Source organism: Canis aureus, chromosome 15, assembly GCF_053574225.1.
Source record: "Canis aureus isolate CA01 chromosome 15, VMU_Caureus_v.1.0, whole genome shotgun sequence".
Taxonomy (NCBI): domain Eukaryota; kingdom Metazoa; phylum Chordata; class Mammalia; order Carnivora; family Canidae; genus Canis; species Canis aureus.
Window position 1 is genome coordinate 49875054 of NC_135625.1, and position 14026 is coordinate 49889079.

At 47.2% G+C, this 14026-nt stretch overlaps 1 long non-coding RNA gene across 1 annotated transcript in view; it reads right to left on the reverse strand.

Annotated features, from left to right (window-relative positions):
• LOC144284699 (uncharacterized) overlaps window positions 1–14026 on the reverse strand; it is a 155479-nt gene that overhangs the window by 26095 nt on the left and 115358 nt on the right. Inside the window, exon 2 of the long non-coding RNA XR_013353147.1 lies at window positions 3894–3991. This is a non-coding gene — a long non-coding RNA (uncharacterized LOC144284699). The remainder of the gene's footprint in view (window positions 1–3893; window positions 3992–14026) is intronic.

The window sequence follows — 14026 nt, forward strand, 5'->3', positions numbered from 1 at the left end:
CGGGGTGGGATATGTCTCGTGAAGGATGATCATTGATTCTAATTTGGGGACAGATATTGACACAGAAAATCAGGAGATACCACCAAGCCACTGTAAACAGACAATATTCTTATAAATATGGACGCTTGTGAAGAACAAGAAGGGCAAAGTTCAAGCTGGTGCTCTTTCCACTGAAGAGACTGAACAGTGTGACAGCTGGTCAACCTCATCACTGAGCCTGGGAAAGTACAATGAGCAAGGAAATGTTCCCAGCAAGTATCCATGCGCTTCCAGCCATGATGAACATCAGGCACCTAATTTATCTCCCCACTAAAATTCACTAGAAATCTGGACAAACATATATGAAATAACAATTTCCAGAGACTGAACATTGACAGCACAGGAATATGATTTCTGAGAGAAGGGGAAAAAATATGAGCCTGACAGTTATCCTGGGTGACAGCCTGGAGCATTTTCCAGCTCATAGCCAGGAAGGAGAACTACAAAGAGCCCTGATGGTGGTGGTGACACTGATCTACAAATGTGACAAATTTTCAGAGAATTATGTGCATCCCCCCTCCCCGAGTGCATGTAAAAACTGGTTAAATCTACATAAAATCTTGAGTTTAGTTAAGAGTATTATTAAAACATTGCTTTTCCAGTTTTGATAACCATGCTGTGGTTCTGTAAGATGTCACCCAGGCAATAGAGTAAAGAGTACACGTGAACTCTCTCTATAAAATGTGCAACTTCTGTGTGAGTGAAAAATTATTTCCAAATATAATTTTTTTAAAAAATAGAGACTAAAGACTTTTTAGAGGAGGAAAGATTAAGAGAGTTCATTGCCACCAGACTTTTACCATAAGAAATATCAAAGGAACGTCTTCAGGTAGAGGAAATATGATACCCAAGGGGAGTTTTTCTATACAGAAATGGATAAGGCCATTGAAATAAACAATATGTGGTTAAATATGAAATAATAGTTATACTCTTATTAAAAGTTGATTGCTGAAACCAAAAATAAAAGTGAAAGTGAGTTTAGATTAGCTATTTGTTGATGCATTAATGATTACACTAAACATGTGGCTTAAAAAAAAATTAGTTATCTCACAGTTGTTGAGGGTCAGGAGTTTGGGAGTGGCTTAGTGGAACATTCTGGCTCAGGATCTCTCCCGAGGTTGTGATCAAGGTGTTGGCGGGACGAGGGGGAAGGGAGGGATGCTGTCATCTGGAGGCTCTACAGGCTGGAGGATCTGCCTTCCAGGATGGTACCCTCCCACGGCTGCTGTCTGTCACCTCGGGACTCAATGGATGTTGGCAGGAGGCCTCGGATCCTCTCCACATGGGCAGCTCAAGAGTCCGTCCCATATGGCAGCTGACTTCTCCCAGAGTGAGTAACCCAAGAGAGAACACAAGGCAGGGTCGCCGATGTTTTTTATGGCCTGATCTCACAAGTCACACTCTGTCTGAGATCCCCATTTCTAGAAAAAAGTCACTCAGCCCAGGCCATGCTCAAGGGAGGCGGCTTACACGTCACCCTCTGAGGGGAGGACTTCAAACAATTTGGGGATATGTTTTAGAGCTATCACATGTTAAAAGAAAATATATAATAACGGCAGCACCAGGGACAGAGGAGAAAAGGTAAGTGTGCAATGATAAGGGCCTCATCTTGTGCGTGCGGTGGTACCATATTACGTGAAGGCAGGCCGCAATAAGTTAAAACCACATGCTGCAAGCCGTAGAGACAGCACTAAATTAAAAGTATATTGCTAATAAATCGATAGCAGTGATAAACATGGATCCATAAAAATGCTCAAGTAATCAAAGAGAAGGCAGCTAAAGGAGCAAAAGGATGAAGGAGCAGACAGGATAGGCAGCAGAGAAACAGCAAGATGGCATGCTGAAACCCAGCCACACCGGGGATTACATTACAGGTGCACGAGTAAACCCTCTAAAGAAAGCCAAATGTAATTAGCCTGGGTTTCAAAAGTAAAAGTAACACTGACACTGGCTAGAAGAAACACACTTTACACTGTAGCTATATTTAAGATATATCGTATGTATATTAAAAATAAATATCAGACTAATCAAAAGATAGCTGGAAAGGCTATAATAATGTCAGACAAAATAGATTTCAGGACAAGGAATATGTACTGGGAAGACAGAGGAAATTTCAGGATAATGGGGTTAATCCACTTTCTAAAAATCCTAAATGTGTAGACATCTAATATGAACTTACTAACAGATTTAAAATATATTATGCAAATATGGGTAGAACAACAAAAAGACAAAAATGGATATGCCCACAATTATAATCACAGCCAGAGAAAACAACCAGGAAGGGTAGAGAAGGCTTGAATTACACTGTCCCCAAGGTGACCCACGGGCACTCAGGGAACCCCCCCACCCAGTGACAACAGACTAAGCATTAGTTTCCAAGTGCAATCAAACCTTTATGCAGAGAGACTATATTAATACACTTAAGGGCAGCAGTGTGCAAGCTACTGGCCAAATCAAGTCCACTGCCTCTTTTCTGTAGATGAAGGTTTGCTAGAACACAGACATACTTGTTTACATATGATCGATGGTGGCAGAGTTGTGAAGTAGCCAGGGGGATATATAGGGACCCATAAAGCCTTACCATCTGGTCTTCTACAGAAAAGGTTTACTGACCCCTGTTTAGGAAGATTAAAATCATAAAGATCACGTTATCCGATAACAGAAGTAATCTCTATATCAGTTACAGATCCCTGGAAAATTCTCAAGCACTGAAGAGTTAAATAACACATTTCTATATAATGCATAGGTCAAATAAATCACACATTTGAGACGCCTGGGTGGCTCAGTGGTTAAGCGTCTGCCTTTGGCTCAGAGTGTGATCCTGGAGTCCCTGGATTGAGCCCCCACATCGGCCACCCTCTGCCTATGTCTCTGCCTCTCTCTCTCCCTCTCTCTCTGTGTGTCTCTCATGAATAAATAAAATCTTAAAAAAAAAAAAACAAAAACAAAAAAAGAAATCACACATTAAAATAGAAAATAGTTTAAAGTGAATGAAATGAAACCAACATATAAAAGTGTGTAGAATACTGATAAAAGCGTTAACTTATGGCACTAAATGCTTTTATTAGAAAAGTAAAAATGATCTCGAATCACTGATTCTACATCAAGAAACTGAAAGAAGACAAAATAAATCCAAAATAAACAAAAAGAAGGAAATAATAACCATGAAAATGAACATCAAAGAAAAAAAAACAGGAAAAACAATAGAGAAAATCAGTGAAACCAAAAGCTAATTTTTTACAACAGAAAAATGAATTTGGTAAAACTCTGGTTGGTCAGACCATTCAGGAAAAAGCAAGGAGAAAAAAAATCTGCTGAATTGTTCAGGAATAAAGGAGAAGTTCTCACTATACATCCCACATTCTTTTTGTCTCAAGATTTTTAAAAAAATTTTTTCATTTATTTTTAATTTATTTATGAGAGAGAGAAGGAGACGCAGACTCCATGCTGAGTTGTGGATACTGAGGTCATGACCTGAGCTAAAACCAAGAGTCAGATGCTTAACTGATGGAGCCACCCAGGTGCCCCTACACCCTACATCCTTTAAAAAGGTTATAAAGGAATATTATAAACAGTTGATAAACTCAAAAACTTAGGTAAAAGAGGCTAATTTGCTGCATGGCCAACCTACCCAAGGTAAGTCAAGAAAACATGGGTGCAGAGTAAATGAAACCCTTGCACACTGTTGATGAGATCACAGAATTATACAGCATCCTACGGAAAACCACCTGGCAACTTCATATAACGTCAAACACACACTTGCTTCTGGGCCATTGACCACACTCCAGGGTGTTACCCAGGGGAAATGAAAACCCATCACTACGTAAAGACTCGTGTGCCAATACTCCTCTTACCTTTGTTCATTATGGGCAAATCTTGACAATGTTCCAGCATTCGTGAACTGATGAATGAACAAACAGTGGGTTGCGTCATCACAAAATGGAACACTATTCTGTGAGGAAAAGGAATCAACGGTAGATACAATTTCACCATTAGAACATGCTAGATAATGTTTCAACTGTGGTGACAAAAAGAAAAGTAGGGGCTGCCAGAAAAGTGGGGGCTGACCCACCTGGTGGTCAGCAGAGGGAGCTGACTGCGTAATAAAGGACATTTCTGGAGTATAAGAATGTTCTATGTGATGATTGTGGGGCCAGTGACAGCAGCAGACATGCTTGTCAAGCTTCATCAAATCATACATGAAAGTTGATAAACTCTACCGCACAATAAAAAATGACTTTTAAGAATGAGAAATTCCAGTGGACAGGGGACAGAAGCCTGGGGTGACACAGGGTGACCCCAGCACAATGTGAGTCAGCGCATCAGCCCTGAGGGGACCCTGGCCCTGGCCGGGATGTTGGGTGGGCAGAGCAAGCTGCCAGGTCACTGAGGCTTCATAGGAGCCTGCTGAACATCTTTGAAGCGTCAGATTTTAAATCCTGCTAGAAAAAGGCAGCACAATTCAGTTATTGATCAACAAATAAAAATTACAAATAACGGGGCGCCTGGGTGGCTCAGCTGGTTAAGTGCCTGCCTTTGGCTCAGGTCATGATCTGGAGGTCCTGGGATCGAGCCCCACGTCAGGTTCCCTGCTCCGTGGGGAACCTACCTACTTCTCCCTCTCCTCCCTGCTCATGCTCTCTCTCGTTCTGCCTCTCTCGCTCTCTCCAATAAAATAAATAAATCTTCTTTAAAAATTACAAATAGTACTATTTCACTGTATTACGAATATTTCTCCCTTGCAAAGACAAATTATACGGTGTCCTGGTGTCCTGTATCCGAGACAAAAGAAGCCACTTAACCACTTTCCAGTGCTGCCAAACATGCAGCATCTACTCTGAATGCAGATGCTGTTCCTAGAAAACACTGAATGGAAATTCTCAAAGGAGGAAGGGGTCCGTGCAGAATTTCCTGATTCTGGTAAGTCCCTTTCAAGGCCTTGTTATTTTCAGTTTCCCTGAGAATTGCTGCTGTAAGAAAGTGCTGGCACTTCTAGGAAGCAATCTTATCCCTCAGGTATGCAGAGAAAGGCAGCCTTGAGGACCCCTGTCCTGTGGTTTGAACAACACAACCCTAAATGCTGTGGTATATTCAGTGGGTCAGATGTCCAGGCGTGTGTCACCAGGTGGCCTGGTGGTCATGCGCTGTCTCGGTCCGCTCGGCTCTACAACAGAAGCCACAGGCATTTATTGGCTCGAGGTTCTGGAGGCTGGAAGGTCAAGATCAAGGTGCCAGCAAATTCAGTGTCCACTGAGAGCTGGCTTCCTGGCTTGTAAACAGTTTCCTCCCATGGAACCAGCAGGGAGAGAAAAGGAGGGAAAGACAGAGAGAGATGGGGGGGGGGGGGGGAGGGACCAGAGCAAGGGAAACAGAGACAGAGAGAAAGAACCATTTTCTCCTCTTCCTCTGCACATGAAGGCCCCAATCCCAACACGGAGTCTCATCTGAACTAATTGTCTCTCGAAGGCCAAGTGCCATCAGGCTGGGGGTCAGGGACTGAACACAGGAATTGTGGGGGAGACACATTCAGGCTGTAACAAGTGGTAAATGATGCCCTGGCAAGAAGTAGGCTTGTGGGCGAGACAGGAGCAGCCCGGGGGGAGATGGGGAATCAACACCCCTGCTTTCTTGAGGCAACAGGGAGTTGTTGATAAAGATGGAAAAGGAGGGGCACCTGGGTGGCTCAGGGGTTGAGCGTCTGCCTTCGGCCCAGGGCATGACCCCTGGGTCCTGGGATCAAGTCCCGCATCGGGCTCCCTGCATGGAGCCTGCTTCTCCCTCTGCCTGTGTCTCTGCCTCTCTCTCTCTGTCTCTCATGAACAAACAAATAAAATCTTAAAAAAAAAAAAAAAGATAGGAAAGGAGGAGGTAAGGCTGGCAGAGCTGTGTGGGGTGCAGCAGGGACAGGTGACAAGGGAGAGGAGGGCAGGTGCACCCACTATGAATATTCTGTCCAGATAAATGGTAGCCCCCATATATTTGGCTCATGTGATAAACACAGACGAGCGGGGTCGGGGAACAGTGGCATTAGGGCTCCCCTTCCATCCTGCAGCTCACAGGCAAGTCCTCCCAGCTCCCTGCTTCCCCGGGTTGATAGATGTGATCCCACTTTTCCTTTAGTGGTGGACCATCGACATACATGGTATCTTGGCATTCGGAGTTCGCGTTTCCAGTGTCAGCATGAATGGGTTTTACAGTTTCTGGAACAAGAATTAACCCCCAAGTTCCCATGCCGTCCACCCCACCGCCACGTGAAAGGCAAATGCTCAAGCCATCATTCTCCAGACCAAGGAAGTGCTCCCAGTCACCAATTTCTAATTGAGTGATTGACTCTGAACAACAGAGGTAAAGGCTCCTGCTAAATGCGGTGCAGCTGGATGCAGCTTCGCTCAGCGGAGACACCCCCGGAGGGCGGGCTCAAGGCTCCGCGACAGGCACCTGGTCTTCCACGTGTCTCCGGGATGCAGCGACCTTCGCTTGGCAGGCAGAGGTGTTCGGGACTCTTGTCCAGACGCTTCCACAGGGCAAAGCCTCAGGGTGAAGGACCTGGCTTTCCAGGGCCTCTGGCTGGGCTCTCAATGCCGCCCCCTCCAGGCCCAGACCCCCACCTCTGCGCTTCACGTCTCCCCAGGCAGGGCCCACCGTCACCTGCACAGACCCTGGGGCTGGGCCACCAGCTCTCATGTAAACAGCATGTGTTCTGGCAATAAGTATCGAGGGCTTTCAGAACATTTATAATTTTTCATTCCGTACTGGCATTTTCCAAGAAACCCTCCTGAGAGTCTGAGAATACTGTCGGGGGCAGGGATGCACAGAGCTGTGTAATTACTAAAAATGTTTTTTAATAATGGGATACTTGGAGATAATTTAGAAATTCAACAGTAGGGTGCATGTTTTATAAACCACGATTCATCAATTCTATGGACTATTATGCAGCCATGAAATGATGGGCATAATAATTTTTTGCCATGCGTCACTATTTTCATGTATTTTCTTCCCAATATCTCTTCAGGTTTCTTTCTTTTTTATTAAGTACATATAATGTTAACTGTAATCAACAGTGGTTGCCTTCTCCACTTTTCTGTGTCTTCCTGACTCCCAGCTGAAAGAGAATGAGCCCTGTCAGGGGGGGCCTCCCGGAGCCCCAAAATGGAACCATTGTGGTTATTACATGTGAGTTTTTTTTTAATTTTTTTTTATTTATTTATGATAGTCACAGAGAGAGAGAGAGAGAGAGAGGCAGAGACACAGGCAGAGGGAGAAGCAGGCTCCATGCACCAGGAGCCCGACGTGGGATTCGATCCAGGGTCTCCCGGATCGCGCCCTGGGCCAAAGGCAGGCACCAAACCGCTGCGCCACCCAGGGATCCCTACATGTGAGTTTTGCTTTCAAACCCTCCATTTAAGCTAAAGGACACACACACACACACACACACACACACACACACGCCTGTAACACACCTGGTCCCGCATCAGTGGCCTGCTGTGGGCTTCAAGGAAGAAGGACAGGCCACGCAGTGGACCACCCTGAGTTATAGCAAAAAAGCATCTCTCCTCACCTCTCTAAGGGGAAAAGGGGACCCACTGCATTCAGAGTTTGGAGGTAGAGAGGCTGGTGAGGATCTGTCCCAGGGCCCCTGGACCCTGTTAGTGAGAACACATCCTTTGCCACAGGTGCTGGCACCTGTGCTCCCATCCCACAGCCTCACGCTCCCGAGGCTCCAGCCACACAGCAGCCTTCTCACTGTCCCCGAACCCAGGCACATCTGTCTCCCAGCAGGACCGGTGCCCGTGCTCCCCTGGAGAAGCCCAGCCCCAGCCCTTACATGCTGGTCTTACTTCCAAAGCCACATCCTCGGAAAGGCCTTCCCGAACTATCCTGCAAAACCCACCTGATCCCACCTCCACAGTCTGTCCCCACAATTAATTTGCCCCAAGACATTTACCAGGGTCCTTGTCTAATTTGTACCCCAAGTTCCATGAGGGCCACTGACCAGGTATGCCCCCTAGTAGGAATGAGCTCCAGCAGCAGACCAACCCCGGAGACCATGTTCCCTCCGGTCCTCCCTTCTTCTCTTGCCTACTCCTCCTCCTCCTCTCAAGCCCTGGCACCTGCTGAGTGGAGAGAGGCCGTCTTACTCAGAGCAGCTCGACAGTCTTCCTGAAAGCACTCCTTTCCGACATTAGGATGATGCCAGGACACAGAAGCTGGCTAAGAACCAGGACACCAGGGATCTGGCTTCTGTTTTTGCTATTTCTCATAAAAAAATCGTGTCATAATTCTGCCTCTGTTTCCACATTTGTCAAACAGGGGGGAGAAGTACCACCTATTTCATGAAGGTCAATAAATGAGAAAAGCCCTTCCAAACCCAAAGCACCTACTGTTTCCTGGGAAGGGGCGCAGGAGGCTGTCTCCGACCCCCCGCTGAAGCCCTCTCCTGTCTGGAGGACTTCCAGTGCAAGTCACAAGGGCATCTCTGGTTTCTGCTCCGCTTCCTCGGTATCAGAGGCACTGCTATTTTTACCCGAACCACTGCCGGGGCTTGGAGTCCTATCGACCCGAGCCACTGCTGGACGGCCCTCCTGGAGGGGGCCACGCTCCCGCCCTCTCTGCCTTTGGCTCATCCTCATCTTCCCCTAACAGGCACGGGTGGATCCTGTCTCCACGTCAGGGAACCAGAGCGAACCTAATGGATCCTAGGTCCCAGGGATGCCACTGATGAAGCGTCCCTTGGTCTCTGTCACCACACCCAGCTTGTCTGCAGGGAGTCACCAGGCTGCCCCACACCACTCATGGGTGGTTCCAAATCCAAACTGGTGGAGCATCGGGGAGGTGGGGGGCAGAGGCCTAAATGTGACAGCCTCCCTCTCACCCCTTCCCAGGGGATCCCTGCCCCAGCCCAGGGTCCTCCTAGAGGCTCTGAACACAGCCAGGACTCGTGAACCAGCCACGCAGGCACTCAAAGTCCCATTCTGACACTCACTACTCCAGAGACTTAGACCAAGTTACTCAGCGGCTCGGTTTTCTCTCCTGCAAAATGGGACACATAATACAATTCACATGGTATTAGAGAATTCCAGAGCACACCAATTTTCTAGGATAATTTCTGGGACCCAAGTAGATGCTCATCAACTCCTCCCATCCTCTGTCATGCAGGCTGTGGGTCTCTGTTGGAGGCCAGCCCCACTCACACCCCACAGAGCCACGGGATGATGAACGTTAACATGACAAAGCCATGGAGCATCCTGCATCAGGATATGAGCACAACCCAAGACTCCAAGAGATATGACCAATCTCTTTCAGGCCAACGTGAAATCCAAGGATTAGGTAAAATGGCTGTGTCTGACTCCCAAGTAACGATGTTCCCTCCAAACAACCCTCCCTCACCTCCCCCTGCATCCCTCCTGCCCACATCCTTCTTGCCTCCCCTTCCTTGTCAAAGTCACCTCCGCTCTAAGGCTTAACAGTTCAGAGTCGACTCCGACGCTCCCGACTTCACGCCGTTTGGTGGCCCGGCCCCCACCGACCTTCACTCCTCCCTTCCCATCCACCCTGCCCATCCTCAGTGTTACTAGGACACCGTGAAAACTATCCAGGACTGGAGACAGACAGGAGGGGAGAAGCCAGGGAAGGCGATGACCCAGAGTGTAAAGGTTGCAATGCGATCACTCTCATGCTTTCCAATATTCTTCATGAACTCTATTCTCACCCTCTAAATGCTAGGATGTGCAGGGGAACCTCAGTCTGAAATGCAAATAGGGGCTCCCCGTCCTGCGTGGAGTTAGTGCCACAATCATTTGAATCTTGGGATTCACTCAAGCTCTCCCTATTAAAAAGGCAAAGCATTAACACAAGAAAAGGTCAAGATTTCTCTTTTCTAAATTGTATACATAGAATTGCAGGTACCCAAATTGTACCATGATGCCTTTTTAAATCAGAAACGTGAAGATCACTTCCCTTTGGGTTATTCTTTCTTAAGAAGAGGCTCCTGCACAAGCAGGTGGAGGACTTTCTCTGCTCCTGTTCAGTCCGTAGAAAGGAGAGTAAAGGGCATTCTCCAAGAGGGAAACGGACCCTTTGGAAGACTGCCTTCACAGCAGACCATGCGTTCGGGCAACAGAGGAGTGACCTGACCTGCTCCTTCCTGGCACTGTCATCCCCCACACACCCGCCCCTGCTCCGGGTTTCACCAGGACACCCCACGCCCCCAGTACTCACGTGTGCCTTTTCTCCAGCTGTGGAGGGTAAAGGACATTACATTGAAGACACATACAGCCTCTCACACCCACTTCTACTCATCCTCCCAGAGGATGCTGATACAGCTGGGAGACTGGCAGCAGAGGATGGGGTTACCATTTCCAGATCCAAGGGGCCAAGAAGAAAGTGCATCCTAGTAAAGCTGGGGGCCCCCCAACAGAGCTGAGCCTGTGGAGGGAAGAGCCATTACCAGATCCAGGAGCTAGAGGTTGGGGGAACAGCAGATCAAACCCCCACCCCTCTCTGTCCCAGCCGTGCCTGTGTCTGAACCAACGGGCACAGCTTCAGCGCAAACAAGCACACAACCTCCTTTGGTGCGTCCAGAGAAGACCAAGAGGGTGAAGAATGGGTGAGTGTGGCAGCAATGAAGGATCATCACCAATATGTCTATTTTTGAGAAAGTACGATGGATAGGAAAGCCTGCTAATTGGCCTTCTGTTCTGTCTCTCTAGCTGTCACACTTAATCAAAAACCTAAATTCAGACTAAAGGAAAAAGCCAAATGCACCCACATTTGCCTAATGAGAGGAAATGCCTGTACCGAGAAAACAGAGTCAAGCATTGACTTTTTCAATGGAAACTATAAGGCGGCCTGCAAGGTAGAGATAGAGAGAGAGAGAGAGAGAGAGAGAGAGAGAATGGGAGGAAGAGAAACAGTGCGATGATCAAGTACATCATAACCACAATCTTCTCCTGTCTGACCCTCTGAGCTATGATTTGCTTAGCAAAGCCCTGAGTTAGCACCAGATCCGTATTTTAACAGCTTCCTATGAAGAAAACCTAAGGTCTATTTGCTGAAAGCTATTTCAATGAAGCAGTTTAGTTTTTCCTTTTTCTTTTTTTTTTAAGATCTTATTTATTTATTCATGAGTGACATAGAGAGATAGACTGAGACACAGGCAGAGGAAGAAGCAGGTTCCACGCAGGGAGCCCAATGTGGGACTCAATCCTAGGACCCTGGGATCACACCCTGAGCCGAAGACAGACGCTCAACCACTGAGGCCCCCAGGGTGCTCCAGTTTCGTTTTTTCAATCAACATTTCAATAAATGGAGAGAGTGTGCTGGCTGTAGTCCCAGGAGGCTTAAAGTCAACCACTGCCCCAGAAAAGAACTCCACGGTCCCACACATCCATGTTCCCAGTCCTCGGGAAATGAGCTTTGCCTCAACGGCAAATCTCCATCCATCTCCAGCCACAGGACATCACACGCTTCTGGCCATGTTTACGGTCCACCTCCCCCCAGAGTGTGAGCCCCACCACTTGGGGCTCCAAGTGGGTTGACGTGCTTGTCTCCTCCTCTCCCTGCTGTATTCCCTCACCTAGACCACTGCCATCACATACACAGCAAGGGTTCAGAAATCATTAACTCAGTGAAGAAGAAATGAATGCAAGATCGGTGAGACTTCCAGGTCTAAACAAGACACCATTTCTACAGAATCCATGTCCCAGACCCCCCAGGGCTGACATTAACCCAAGAATCCCATCTTTGGGTCAACATTACCATTACCGGTGGCTGTTCTCCTCTGCACACAGGTTCAACCTTAGCTTTTCGTCAGACCCAAGAAGCACCCGAAGAAGGAACAGGATCAGGAAGTACTAGTTTTCTCTGGGCGGGACCTCCTACCGCTGCTGGAGGTGGCAAAAACCTCCGTACAGGCCCCAAGGTAAATTTCATAAAGTCAACAACGCTGTGAGCACCTTACGATACGAGACCCTTCCTCAATGATTATTGCACATCCACTCCTGCAAAGCTCTGTGGCCCCCAGTGGACTGGCCATTGGCCTGGCCAGAGAGAAGGGGTCAGAAAGTGATTCTAACACCACAGAATCGTGAAACCATAATGAGGATGGTAACTGGTGTGCGAACAGGTTTCCAGAAGTTCTCTTCTAATCTCCAGCCATGCACACGGGCATAGGAGATCCAGGTTTTTACCCTCTTCCTTCTGATTCATCTGATGTATCTCACATCAGTATGCACAGGACAATAAGGAAACACACCAATATGTTCCTCTGCAGATGTAATTATGTAAGCTTCTGGCTAACAAATAAACTCCTAGCTAATGCAAAACTTGTTTTCAAAATGTCTTTTTTTTCTCCCTCTCTTTTTCTGCCCAAAGCAGGCCTACAAATAAATACTGAGTGTGCCAGGAAGTTGCTCAATTATTCATGCACTAAACTTTTTAAGTGTAGCTGGGAAAGACAATCTCCTTGAATTTACCTACTTGCCCGAAAGCAATGTGTTATTCATTGGCAGAGGGGTTTCTCCGAATTCATCTTGTTTACCTGTCAGTAGTGTGTCTCCAAGTGAACTACCTCAAAATGCATTTTCAACCACTTAATTTCACCCCAGTTAGTGTCTGTCTTTCTCAAGCCCAAATTAAAGGAGTCTACCCCATTCAGCTGTTGAAGCTGGGGTCAGATATACACATTATCAGCATCCACAAGCAGACACCCCTGTCACTCCCCCCACAAGCCACAAGATGCGAGGTACGATGAAGAAAGGGCAGTGCAGTCAACATGAAAGATCCTATTTCTTGCCAAGTACCATCACGTGTCAGCTCCGTGACCTTAGCAATCGTTCAACCCCCTCTGGGGCTCCATTTTCTCTCATTTTACAACTAACGCCTTAGAAAAGTAATACACACTCTGCCTGCCTCACAAGACTGAGCTTACGTATATTTAAATGTTACATGTGTTTAAGAGATGACTTTATGGAAATATGTGCCTATGAAAATACCTACTTTCCCTAAAGTAGGTGTTTGCATGCATCTCCCAGAGAGCAAAACAAAAACATCCCTGGCTGAGGCAGGTTTCATGGGCTTCAGTCTTATTCCCAGCTGCGGAGCCTATGGGTCACTCCTCTTAGTGACTAATTTCACAGACATTTATGTGGATGGTCTATGTGGCCAACGCAGGGAAGGATACCAGGAATAGAACTATTTGCTGCCCTTGTGAATGGAGAGAATATCGTAAGAATTAGAAAAGTAGGAAGAGAAGCTGGTTAAATGGCAGGTTAATAAGCTATTCCAATATTTCAGACAAAAAAAAAAAAGAAGAAGAAGAAGAAGATATGACGTCTCTAAGGCAGTGGGGCAGACAACAGGCTGGAAGGTACAGTGGAGTTGAGAAGGGCCAGTGGCGTCTGGCGATGTTTTGAGCGTGGATGAGACGGTCAGATGAATGGCGGCCAGTGGTGGGGACCTAAAGAATGGAGCAGACTGAGATGAATGGAAGGTACAAAGCTAAGATTTTGTTGAAAGTGGAGAGGGTACCATGGCGTGCATAGCCAGAGGACACAACTCTGCAGACCCAAGAAAGCCAGGAGCTGGTAGAGGAGTTGGAACAAGAACCCCACCCAGATGGACAAAACATATTAAGAATCTTACCAACTAGAATCCCGGTCACCTGAGGGCTGTCAGGGAGAATTAGGGAGGCTCAACGTGACACCAGCCATGCCTTCCTGCAGAGGGGCTGGCAGGCGAGTCCCCTGACAAAGCATGAAGGCAGCTGTCTCGGGCACGGATTCAGCTGCAGGTTTGCCAGTCACTTTGCATTCAGCCTTGAGCTCATCAGGCAAATCTCTATGAGCTGTCCCACTTCCTTTACCCTGGGAAGCTTAAAATCATAAGAGGGGCACCTGGGTGGCCCAGTCAGTTGAGCACTAGATTCTTGATTTCAGCTCAGGTCATGGTCTCAGGGTCGTGAGATCGAGCCTGCATTGAGCTCTGCACC